Raw genomic sequence first — 11,832 nt, forward strand, 5'->3', positions numbered from 1 at the left:
TATCTTATACACATTATATGAAAAAAAAATTCCTGCATTAAACTAGATTAGTAGAGTAATAAGACCTCTATTAAAGTATTAAGTCATAAGTTAGCAAAAAACCTAGACTAACACACCTATCATGGCTGTACATTTTCCCTAGGAATCCTAGACCCATTAAAATTCATGACTACAAAGAAATTTTGTAAGTTCTACTCATTTTTAATTATTTTTGCAAATCAATTAAGGAAATCATGCTGTATAATTATGATTTTTCTCAAATAAACTAAGTAGCTTGGTGAAAGTTTATTTGTAAACCATCTAGTTCATGCATTAACAAGTAAATTTTAGTCATGTTCATTACTATTTCTATATACTTGAGGATCCAAATAATGAATAATTTATGCAAGTACACAAACAAAATCACATAACAAGATGATAATATAGAAACTTATGAGTAATAAATTAAATTGCGTAAAAAATAATTGAAACTCTTAAATCAAAACTTGTCTTTTCTTCATTTGTTGCTGACGCAATTGTTCGTTATTCATTTTATAAATCGAATACAGCGTCACGATTAGGGATGCAAAAAAAAGGAAACAAGAGAACTTGAAACCAAAGAGCATCTTTGAGGGGTTTTATATTGTTACATTAAAAAATAGAGTTATGAATATGTACAAAAATCATTAATGTGGTGGACTAGTTCAGATTGTGGTTGTCAAATGATTTTTTTTTTTTTTCACGAATGTCATCAAGTAAAGTTTAAAAACAATGATTTTCATTATATCAATTTATAGATGATATTAAATGAAAATCTGAAGCGATCAATAATTAAGAATCATTAAAACAAAAATATCAGCATTCATCTGATTTTTCACCCCTAAAATTCAAGTTTTCATGTCGCCACACACTCTCAACTACGTAAATAATCTCATTATGGTTAAGTTTAATCATTAGACGAAGTGAAACATGTAATTTAGAACTTTTAACCTGGAGAAAAGTTACATAGATTACGAAACTTTGACATTTGATATATTAATTGATTACTACATTAAAAGAGTAAAAAAAATTAGAAGTGTAGTAGTGTTTATAAGATTGGATTTGGTATTATACTACTACTTAAGGATAAATGCATGAGGTACATTTTCAAAATAACCCTCTTTTTTCTAAAATTTATGTAGAGATAATTGTTTTACGCTTAGAATTGTTTTACTTCTTTCACTTTGATCTCAAATATTTGATAACCTAACAATTTAAAAAAAGGTATTATTGTAGTTTCTTGATGGCTTGAAATTTAAAACAGGTTTAATATAAAGTGCTAAAATTTTCATATTATTTTCTAGATGGCTTCTTATTATACACATACATGATACCTATACACGCACATTAATTTCCTTGCTAAAATCCACTTATTAAGTTTTTGCATATTTAATCAAATGGAGCCTTAATTATCATATATCTTTGTGAATAATGTAAACCATGCTAATTATATATATTTTAATTATCTCAAACAAAAGAATAATTTGTAATTAAGCTCTATACTAGGTCATCTAGTCTATGCTCAGTTTATTTTTGTCAATTGATGATATGAAAACTTTTAGTCAAAAAAGTTTGACAAAAAGAATTTGAACAAATAATCCACCATATTAATGATTTTGATACATATTCGTAACTCAATATAAAACCCCCTCAAAGCTAATCTTTCATTCCAAGCTCACTTATTTTCTTTTTTGTTTCAATTTTACATCCTTAAATCGTGACATTGAACTCAATCGAGATGAATAAGGATTAATTGCATCAACAACAAATGGAGATGATCGAGGTTATGTTTTTTATTTTTACTCATTTGAATCTATATTATGAGCTTGTTATGTAATTTGTCTGTGTACTTGTATAAAAAAAGTAAGTTGAATCCTAACGATAAAGCAATAACAATCACCTTGATAAATGTTTTATTTGTTGATGCATGGATTAGATGGTTTATAATTAAACTTCACCAACAAATTGCTTAATTTATATAAGATAACAACACAATTACATTTATCATTTAATTAATTAAAAAAAATAATATTGAAGGCACTAATTCATTACATATGCAAAGAATGAAATAATTGGAATGTGACTTGGGAGAATGTGTGCATGTAGCTAAAGATAATAGAATCACAAAAAACCTTAATTAATCGCTTAAGCAGTTTTTTTTTTTATTGGGGGGGGGGGGTAAGTTTGTTTTCTTACAGTAAAAAATTTATTTTGGTGGTTTTTTGTTTTTTTTGGGTAATAAAAGTGTTAACGATTGATAAAAGATGAAAGTTTTGACAACTAGATTATGATGAATTAAAAGTATGATCAAAATTGTTGAAGTGAAATTATTGGGAAGCAAAACCAATTGATAAATAATTTTTAATTTTTGGTAAAAAACAAAATATTAATAAAAAACATTTAGAAGGAAAGAAAAGGGATAGAATGAGAAGACGAGATAGAGAAGAGCGAATACTTCTATTTTTTTTTATATTAATAAATGGAAGGGAAGGATAGATGACATGAATAATGTTTATTCTTCTTCTTTGTATTATTAATCAAAATATGTTGGAAAATGTGATTTATTTAATCAGAGGTAAAGGTTTTTTTTTTTTTTTTTTTTTTTTTTTTTTTTTTTTTTTTTTTTTTTTTTAACTCTTTCTTTTCTTCCTTGTTGTTGGCAAATTAACAACACACCACTCAAAATTTTTTTTTTTTTGAACTTATTCGTACTAGTAGATAGTATATTGGAAAAGAAATTTAAAAATGAACCCATATTCAATTTTTTATGGTTTCATAAACAAAAATAGGCTTGCTTAAATTTAATACAGGTTTGTGTGTTACCATGAAATATTGAGTGTGTATTTCTAACATGTGGGGCATTGTGGATGCGTACTTTTTACAATTGGAGTTGCTAGAAGATACCCCGCCTTAATTTGGCCGAGATTATCATGATCTCATGTTTTCCTTCATCAATAGCCTACATGAATGTATTGAATTGGAGGAGTTCTTGTAAATTTGTAATTGTAATTTTTTATACATATAATTTAATTATATATGCTTTCTCGTCTTTATGTGTTTTTTTTATTTATTTTGTGCAAATATTACCTATTCATATTAATCATATACTTCTTTTCACATTAATGGTTGCTTTAGTAGTTTAAGATAAACTATCAATAACATAACTATAAATACTAAGTAGAGTGTGTATATATTCATCAATTATTCATACTATATATATCGCTATCTTTTACGTAGTATGTGAGTGGTAAGGCTTAATGGAATAATAAGAGAGATGTTTGAAATTTTCAAGACAAGAAGATATTGTAGCTTATTTAATTTAATCTAATATTAAAGTTCATATTTTGCAAATTGCAGCCTTTTTATTTATTTATTTATTTATTTTTTATTTTTGCAAATTGCAGCCCAAGAGTTCGTATAAATTGTAAATTGCAGCCCGATTCAATTTTTTCATCGGTTTACATGTTGAAAAATCTCGCGTTATTTTTTTGCTGATTCCGAGCTCAATTCGGTCCCCTAAAGAACTAAAATGGCCCCTAAAACCTTAATCAAAGATTTTTCAACTTGTAAACCGATGAAAAAGTTGAATCGGGCTGCAATTTACGATTTTTATGAACTTTTGGGCTGCAATTTGCAATTTTTTTTAAATGGCTGCAATTTGCAAATTTTCCATTATATTTTAATGGGTCATATGATGTATTTATTGGGATTAAGGAGGAGCATGTTATTCTAAAGATGCACTTGGATTTTTATGTTGAGGTTACTTTCATCATCCTTGATCCTTCACAAAATATATTTTATTTGTATTTGTATTATTATTATTATTATTATTATTATTATTATTATTATTATTATTATTATTATTATTATTATTATTATTATTATTATTATTGATATTATTATTATTAATAGATTTTACATGACTTCAATTCTTATCAATTTATCGGTCTGCTGTATGTATGCTTACTTGTTGTGTGAATTGGTTATATGTCCTACGGACGACACATCAAACAATTTGGTAGGTGTCAAAAGTCTTGAGAGCAACGATGATATAAGCAATTCAAGCTCACATATTTGATTAACATCTCATTTAGACAGAAGTTAAAATTAATGAAATAATGTTTTAATTTGATGTTATTATATGGCTTCATTAATTTGAAACAATGCTCTCTATAAGGTTTTTTTTTTTTTTTTTTTTTTTTTTTTTTTTGTTTTTGTTTTTTAGTGGCTTGTTGAATGGTTTTACCTACATGATAATTAGTTATAAAATTATTTTTTTGAACTAAGTATATATTAATTTATGTTTCTTCATATATTAAATATTTACACCTTATTATAATGGGTTTTGGTTGGATTTTAATTGCATTTTGATAAAAATTTCCTTATAATATTAGAGTAAGGTATTCACAAAGATTTCGTGTTAATTTCCATATTTGAAATCAAGAATTAAGTACACATTAAACGTAAAATCAAAATATACTGATAGTCTCTTCATTTTTTTTTCTTTTTGAAGATTACGATAAAATATGTTTAAAATAATTTAATGTACATTACTATTTATAAAATAAATAATTGATATATGTTGAACATATATATCATCAAAATCTTGATATTATTTTTAATATTTATCGAAGAGATTAAATGAGGTGCCTCGGTTATGTGATGATACCATATGCTTCTTATTATCTTTATTACTAATTGGTGCGGTTATGACCGTATATAAAGAAAAGGCTTTCATCAAGCTTAGTATAGATAATATATATTTACACCGTAACCTCTCCTCATCACTTCTCTCGCTCCTAAACCCTACCCTTCATTATCGAGTTTTGAAGGGGCTTTCATTGAATTTTACTGGAAAAAAGCCCTAACTTTTGATTTTTTAGGCATTATATTATTATTGTACATTTTTTTTTAGTTAGTTTTTTTTTTTTTTTTTTTTTGTTTTTGTTTTTTTTAAATGTATCTATACATCTTTATAATAACTATTCTTCTTTTTCAAGTCAAGCTGGACAAGGTTCAATATCCTTCTAAAGACAAGGTTTTTTTTTTTATCTCGTATGACGAAAGACAAGGGTTCCGGAATTCAATAATGTAAGATCTACTCGACAATATTTGTTTTATTGAAGTAAATATATTTGATTTAATATGTTATGTATGTGCTACATTGAAATTTTTTTTAGTGAATGTCGTATAACTTTTTTTTAATGAATTAATTTTATTATTTAAAAAAGAATAGATTAGAAGAGTAAGACCTATTTTAAGTTATAAGTCAGAAAAATAATCTAGAATAATAAACTTATCATGGCTTAACATATTTTCTCAGAGTCCTAGATTCATCAAAACTAAGGACTACATGTATACAGAAATTTGGTAATACAAATACATACTAGACATGATCAATTTGGGGAAATAATATTTGATACTGGTTTAATTTATTTTGTTTCCGTAACTTAATTAGTTTGTACTCTACCAAGGTTGATGAAATTGTTGTGCTTGTGGTTGAGTTGGCAATAAGTCCTATGTCCAGCTTTTATTTTTTATTTTTTATTTTTATGAAAATGACAAGAGTAAAGGTTTCAAATGGTGTTAAGCCATTAAGGCACCACGAAGGTGGTTAGGTCTATTATAACTCGGTTTAGTAACAAAATACTAAAAGCTTCATCTAGTAACAAAATAGTTGGGTACCGAAGTATTACGCCGCTTTTGCTATTGTAATTCTTTGCATTATTTGACCTCTTGTCGCCAGCTGTACCTCTCTCTTTCCACATTTGATATGATATCCTTGTTTTAAGTAGCTCTGTTAAATCAAGAATAATAGGAAATAAATCAAGGATAATAGGAAATAAATCAAGAAAATATAATAACAAGATATTAAAACAACATTTAGTCAAATCAAGAATAATAAGGAAAAATCAAGAAATATAATGACAAGATATCAAAAAAAAGATATAGTCAAATCAAGAAAATATTATTAATGACAAGAAAATACAATTAATTAATGGCAAGATGTCAAAAAATATTTGGTCAAATCAATTAAATATTAATTAACTAATGATAAGAAAATACAATTAATGATAAGATATCAATTAATGACAAGATATAAAAAAAAAACTATTTAGTCATTATATTTCTTGATTTTTTCCTAGTATTCTTGATTTATTTCCTTTTATTCTTAATTTGATTAAATAATTTGTTTAGTCAAATCCAGAATAATTAGAAGTAAATCAAGAATAATAGGAAAAAAAATCAATTAATGTAATGACAAGATATCAAAATATAAAAATCTGAGGATTTAATAATTGATGATTGTGTTCACACTGGTTTTTGTTGAAATGTTATGGAGTGAGATTAGTGGTCCGAGTCATATTTGAGTATGAGGTATTTGTTTTAATTTTGGTTTGGTTTGGTTTAGGGTCGTTATGAAGATGAAATAAGGGTGTATTCTATATAGCTGATTTTCACTTATATGTTTATACCTTTCATTTAATTTATTTTTCTTAGACTATCTTTTTTGAACTTATAAAACTTAAAATAAGTGAAAATAAGGTGAGCAGAATATGGCCTAAATTAACGAGAAAATGAATAAAAAAAATTAATTGGTTTGATAATTAAATTGATGATGATGATGCATGTTTACACTAGTAATGCTAGAGAGTTGGATAAGAATAATAAGATTATAGTCCGAGTCATATTTTATTTACAATTTATGTCACATTGAAGTTACTTGTTTCGCAAATGACACTAGGACCACCAATTCAACATCAAACCCTCCCTATAATCGCCTTTTTAAATAAATTATAAACTAAATAAAGTTAAGTACTCAACTTACCAAATAAACTCATAGTGTCTCAGGCTTTAGCATCATTAGAAGCTTCACAATTTCAGCAACATCCTTAGCATCATTAGAAGCTTCACAATTTTCAACAACATCCATCTTACAATGATCAATATTATCTAAATAAATTACATGGTCTTAGACTATTGGATAACAAGGGTCATATGATTTCTATACCTTACATCAACTTTGTTATTGCCATCTACATTCATTACTCTTTTATCAACATGATTCCTTCATTGCTCCTCTATCATCATCATAAAATTTAGACTAGCAACCATGCGTGAGTTGTTGCAACCGACCCCCAAATTTTCCATAAAACCCTAATTCATGAAATACACAAAAAAAATAAAGGAAAAGATTAATAGAATCAATTAGTGAAGTTTATAAGTAGGGTAAAAGCTTTAAGAAAAGATGAGAAGAAATAATGGGAAAACTTGATGTTTTTGGGAATGAATTTTTATGGTGGGCGAAATCTGGGTTGATGTTTGGAGGGATGAGAAAAGAGTTGAGGGATGTAAGGAGTATGGAGGATAATTATAAAATAACTTACTTTTAAAAAGTGCAACATTTGTCATTCTTAGGAAAGCTATTTCCCACTTTAAAAAAAAAATTGTTTTCCACCCGGCCTTTACTAACCAAAAAATTAAAAAATGATAAAATCATTTTCTAAAAAAAAAATATTTTTGTCTAAACAATTGGAGTTTAAATAAGGTTACTCTACTTCATAAGAGGCATTATTGTTTTATAAAAAATTCTTTTAATGAATTGAAAAGCTTCATGAGAAATGACTTTGAGAAGTTTCAAATTGTAGCTTTTGTTTCTAGGGATGAGATGTTGGGAGATGATTTGGGCTTCATTCTTGAGAAATAGAATTTATTTTTTCAAATACCTTTATTTGGTCCAATTTTAGCTTCTAGGGGGTGAGAAACACTTTTAGAGAATTGGCCAAACGGGCACCAAGACTATCATTATTGACTCCCCACACTCGCTCTTCCCCATCAGCCCAACACTTTTGCTGTCCTTTGCTTCTAGGCTGAATTATCGTTGGGTTGTACTCTTGAACCAAGATAGGTATGCAAACTCTACCGTCCATAGCTACCTATATAGTTTTATATTATGCTTCTTAGATACCACATTGTTTTAACCAACTAAATACCAAGTTAGCATACACTTGGGCGCAAAATGTATGAGTGTATGTTAGAGATATGAGATATCGGAAAATATATGTATGATATATTTTCCGTAGATATCATTCAGAGAATAATATATTTAGGTTTATTATATGTTAAGATATTATTTAGTGAATATATCATTAGGATATATGGTATATCTTTTGGGAAGATTGTTTCCTATCTTATGAGAGAATAGCTTTTGTATTCCTTAAGATACAAAAGCATAGTTTTTTTTTTTTTTTTTTTTTTTTTTTTTTTTTTGAATAAAATAAATAACTATTATGTTTTGGTGTGCTTAGTATAGGTTTTATTGCTTTCTTAGGTTAGTTTTATTGCTTTCAAAAATAAAAAAAAAATCCAAAAATACATTCCAATGAATTATAAATCATGCTTCCCTGTGCCCTTTGATGAAAATTTTTCGAAATTGTTTTGATTCTTGGTTATTGATGAGAAATTGATAACACGATATTATACATGATTTATATGTGATATTTGGTCATATTTTATTGTGTTTTCTTCATTTTCCTACTCTTTTAGAGCTATTTTTCTTCCTATTTCGATATTGCTCTTCTCGGTTTGTTTGTTTTTGTTTTTATAGGAATAGGGATCGATTTGCGTGGAATTCAACTTGTACGCAAGATATTCTTCATATGGAGCGTTTTTAGCATCCACGAAGCATCATGGCAGCCTAGTCCGCAGCTTGATTGCGGTTTACTATGACCTACCGCAGCTTACATGCGGCGCACTTCACAAAGGAGCAAGAATTCAAGATTGGAAGCCTACATCGCAGCCTCACTACGGCTCGCGGCCTTGTACCGCAGCCCAGTTGCGACCTCTTCATTACCAACGAAATTAGCCCTATTTAAGGGATTTTAGGAGTCCTATTTTAGGGATTTTAGGAGTCCTATTTTAGGGATTTTAGGAGTCCTAATTATTAATTCTTTTCAGTATGTACGTAGTTGAGCCTTTTCACTAATTAAAACTAAGAAAAAGAAGTTAAAAGAATTAATTAAAAAAAATAAAAATAAAAAGGTGAAAAAGCTAAACTAGGCTCCTGACAAGAAAACAATAAGAAAAACACTACTCCGCTAATCTACTGCACAAAACGTAACAAAGTCATAAGCTCATAAAAATAAAATAATTATAATAAATAAAAAGAACTAACTAAGGAAAGAAAGCTAAATTAAGAGTAAATAAAATAATAATTGGGTTGCCTCCCAAGAAGCGCTTGTTTTTAAGGTCATAAGCTCAACCTCCTTTAGTAGCTCAACCTGGGTCACCACACGGAGAAGATACTCCGTGGTATTTCTCATTAATATATCCACCTTCAAACGACTTCTTCAAATTAGATGTGATGTGCTTTGTAACCGAGCTTATTTTGCTATAGCTAAACCCATCATTGTCATTTTTGCTCACAAGATATCTATTAGAAATACACTTATCAACCAAAGGGTTAGTAGCATCAATTCTCAAACAAGTACCACCATCAAAAGTAAAATTATGGTCATTGAAAAGCTTAAACACAACTTGTTTATCCTGAGCTCTAATGGTCACTTGTCCTTTAGGAACATCTATTAAAGCTTGACTTGTAGCAAGAAAAGGGCGACCAAAGATAATTGGGATCTTACGGTCTTCTTTCATATCCACTACAACAAAGTCAACAAGAAAAACAAGTTCACCAATCCCAACTAATACATCTTCAACTACACCCTTAGGGAGTCTAACAGTTCTATCAGCCATATGAAGAGATATAGGGGAGGGTTTAAGGTTTTTCAAACCTAATTTGTCATACACTGAAGAAGGCATTAAGTTAACACTAGCACCCAGATCACACAAGACCCTATCAAAATATGTTTTGTTTATCATGCAAGGGATAGTAAAATTACCAGGATCATGCAATTTAGGTGGTAAGCTATCATGTAAAAGATCAGGACATTTCTCCTTTACTACCAAAATTTCTAATTTCTTATCATTATGATCGTGATCTAGAATTCCTTTCACAAAATTTACAAATTGAGGCATTTGAATTACAAGATCGGAAAAAGGAATGGTAGCATATACCTTCTTAAGAGTCTCAGAATACTTCCCAAAATGCTTATCAAGCACGACTTTTGATAACCTTTGCAGGAAGGCCGAGGGCATCGGTTCCTGATAGGCTTGTGGGGCAACATATTTGAGACCTTCATTCACATGCATTTCTGTTTTCGACTCCAGATTGCACACTTTCTCTTCTAATCCTCCCATAGTCAATTCATCTCTCTTCACGAAAATTGCATTGCATTGTTTGGGTTGGACTTTCGCTTGATCTTGAAGAGTTGTTAGATGACTCACTTGTTGTGAAAGTTGAGAAAGATGAGTTTCTATCCTCTTATTTTGAGCAACAAGCAATTGAATCGAGTTTTCAAAATATTCATTTTGCTTTGCTTGTAGCTCAAATTGCTTTGATATAAGCTCTTGTTGTTGACATTGGGAGGTAGCAAAAGTCTCCATAATGGATTCAAGATTTGAAGATTGAGGTAGTGGTTGGTGCATGGATTAGTGATTAATAGGTGCCCTTGCTTGAAAAACGGGTGGTGGTGCAGGATTCACTTGAGCCTGATTGTTCATATATGAGAAACCTTGATGATTTCTCCACCCTTCATCAAATGGCCTTGTGGAGGTCGTGGTATAAAAAGCATTAGCTTGCTCAATCGTCATTCCATCATAATTGGGTTGACACTCCCGCGCAGTATGGCCTTGCAATCCACACATCTGACATGTTTCCATTGAGGGTCGAGGGGACTCAGCTTGGAGTTGATTGACTTTATGAGTTAGTGCCTGCACAGAACTAGTCAACATGGTTAGAGCATCAACATCATGTTTATTACCTATGTTGATAGCATTTAGTCCCCTTGGATGGTAATTATCATTAGCCGCCATCTTCTCAATCAGATCCTTCGCATCAGTTGGGTTCTTAGTCATGATAGAACCTCCGGACGCAACATCAATGTATATGCGAAACTCATGGGTCAAACCATTATAGCACGTTTGGATCAACATCCACTCCGGAATGCCATGATGAGGGCATTGTCTCTGCAATCGCTTAAACCTTCTCCATGCCTCATATAAAGACTCATCATTGGATTGATGGAAGGTGGATAGCTCGTTCCTTAATTTCGCGGTTTTCTCTTTCCCTAAGAATTTTACTAAGAAGGCCTTGGCAAGCTTGTCCCACGTATCAAAGGAACCGACACCTTCATCTCGTAACCACTCCCTTGCTCTATCACGTAGTGAAAAAGGGAAAAGGTGTAGTCTAATAGCATCATCAGTGACACCATTGAGCTTCATAGTGTCACACTTCTCCAAAGAACTATCAATGTGAGTCACAGGGCAATCATTCGGTGAACCCGCAAAAGAATCATTGGAGATGAACTGTATGAATTGGGGTTTCAACTCAAAACTCTGAGCGGTGACAGGTGGTCTAACAATACTAGAGAGGAATCCGATTGTTGTATCCGGAGTACCATACTCTAAAAGAGATTTTGTTCCTGGGTCGACCATGTTTCTTGTATTTTGATTTTTCCTCCTTCTACCTCTTTGTCTTCTTGCAGTAGCTTCGATCTCAGAATCAAAAGGTGTTAAATCATCTGAACCTGAACTTCGAGTTTGCATGCAACAAAGAAACTAAAACAGGAGATCAAAGACACAAGGAACAATAGCTGAAGCAACAAAATTTATGCATAGTAAAAAGGAATCACGAATAACTAGAATGAAACCGTTAGTCCCCGGCAACGGCGCCAAAATTTGATAGGCGTGTCGCGTACC

The 11,832-nt window shown here is 30.0% G+C and overlaps 1 long non-coding RNA gene and 1 other non-coding gene across 2 annotated transcripts; one reads left to right on the top strand and one right to left on the bottom strand.

Annotated features, from left to right (window-relative positions):
- Nucleotides 1-5,498: 5,498 nt before the first annotated feature.
- Nucleotides 5,499-7,286, bottom strand: LOC145626756 (uncharacterized). Its single transcript, XR_014111069.1, has 3 exons — nucleotides 7,031-7,286; nucleotides 6,848-6,927; nucleotides 5,499-5,815 (listed from the first exon to the last, which is right to left on the bottom strand). It is a non-coding gene; the product is annotated as an uncharacterized LOC145626756 (long non-coding RNA).
- Nucleotides 7,287-11,077: 3,791 nt separating this feature from the next.
- Nucleotides 11,078-11,184, top strand: LOC145629842 (small nucleolar RNA R71). Its single transcript, XR_014111971.1, has one exon. It is a non-coding gene; the product is annotated as a small nucleolar RNA R71 (small nucleolar RNA).
- Nucleotides 11,185-11,832: the final 648 nt, after the last annotated feature.

This window comes from Chenopodium album, chromosome 4 (assembly GCF_948465745.1).
Source record: "Chenopodium album chromosome 4, dcCheAlbu1.1, whole genome shotgun sequence".
NCBI classification, from domain to species: Eukaryota; Viridiplantae; Streptophyta; class Magnoliopsida; order Caryophyllales; family Amaranthaceae; genus Chenopodium; species Chenopodium album.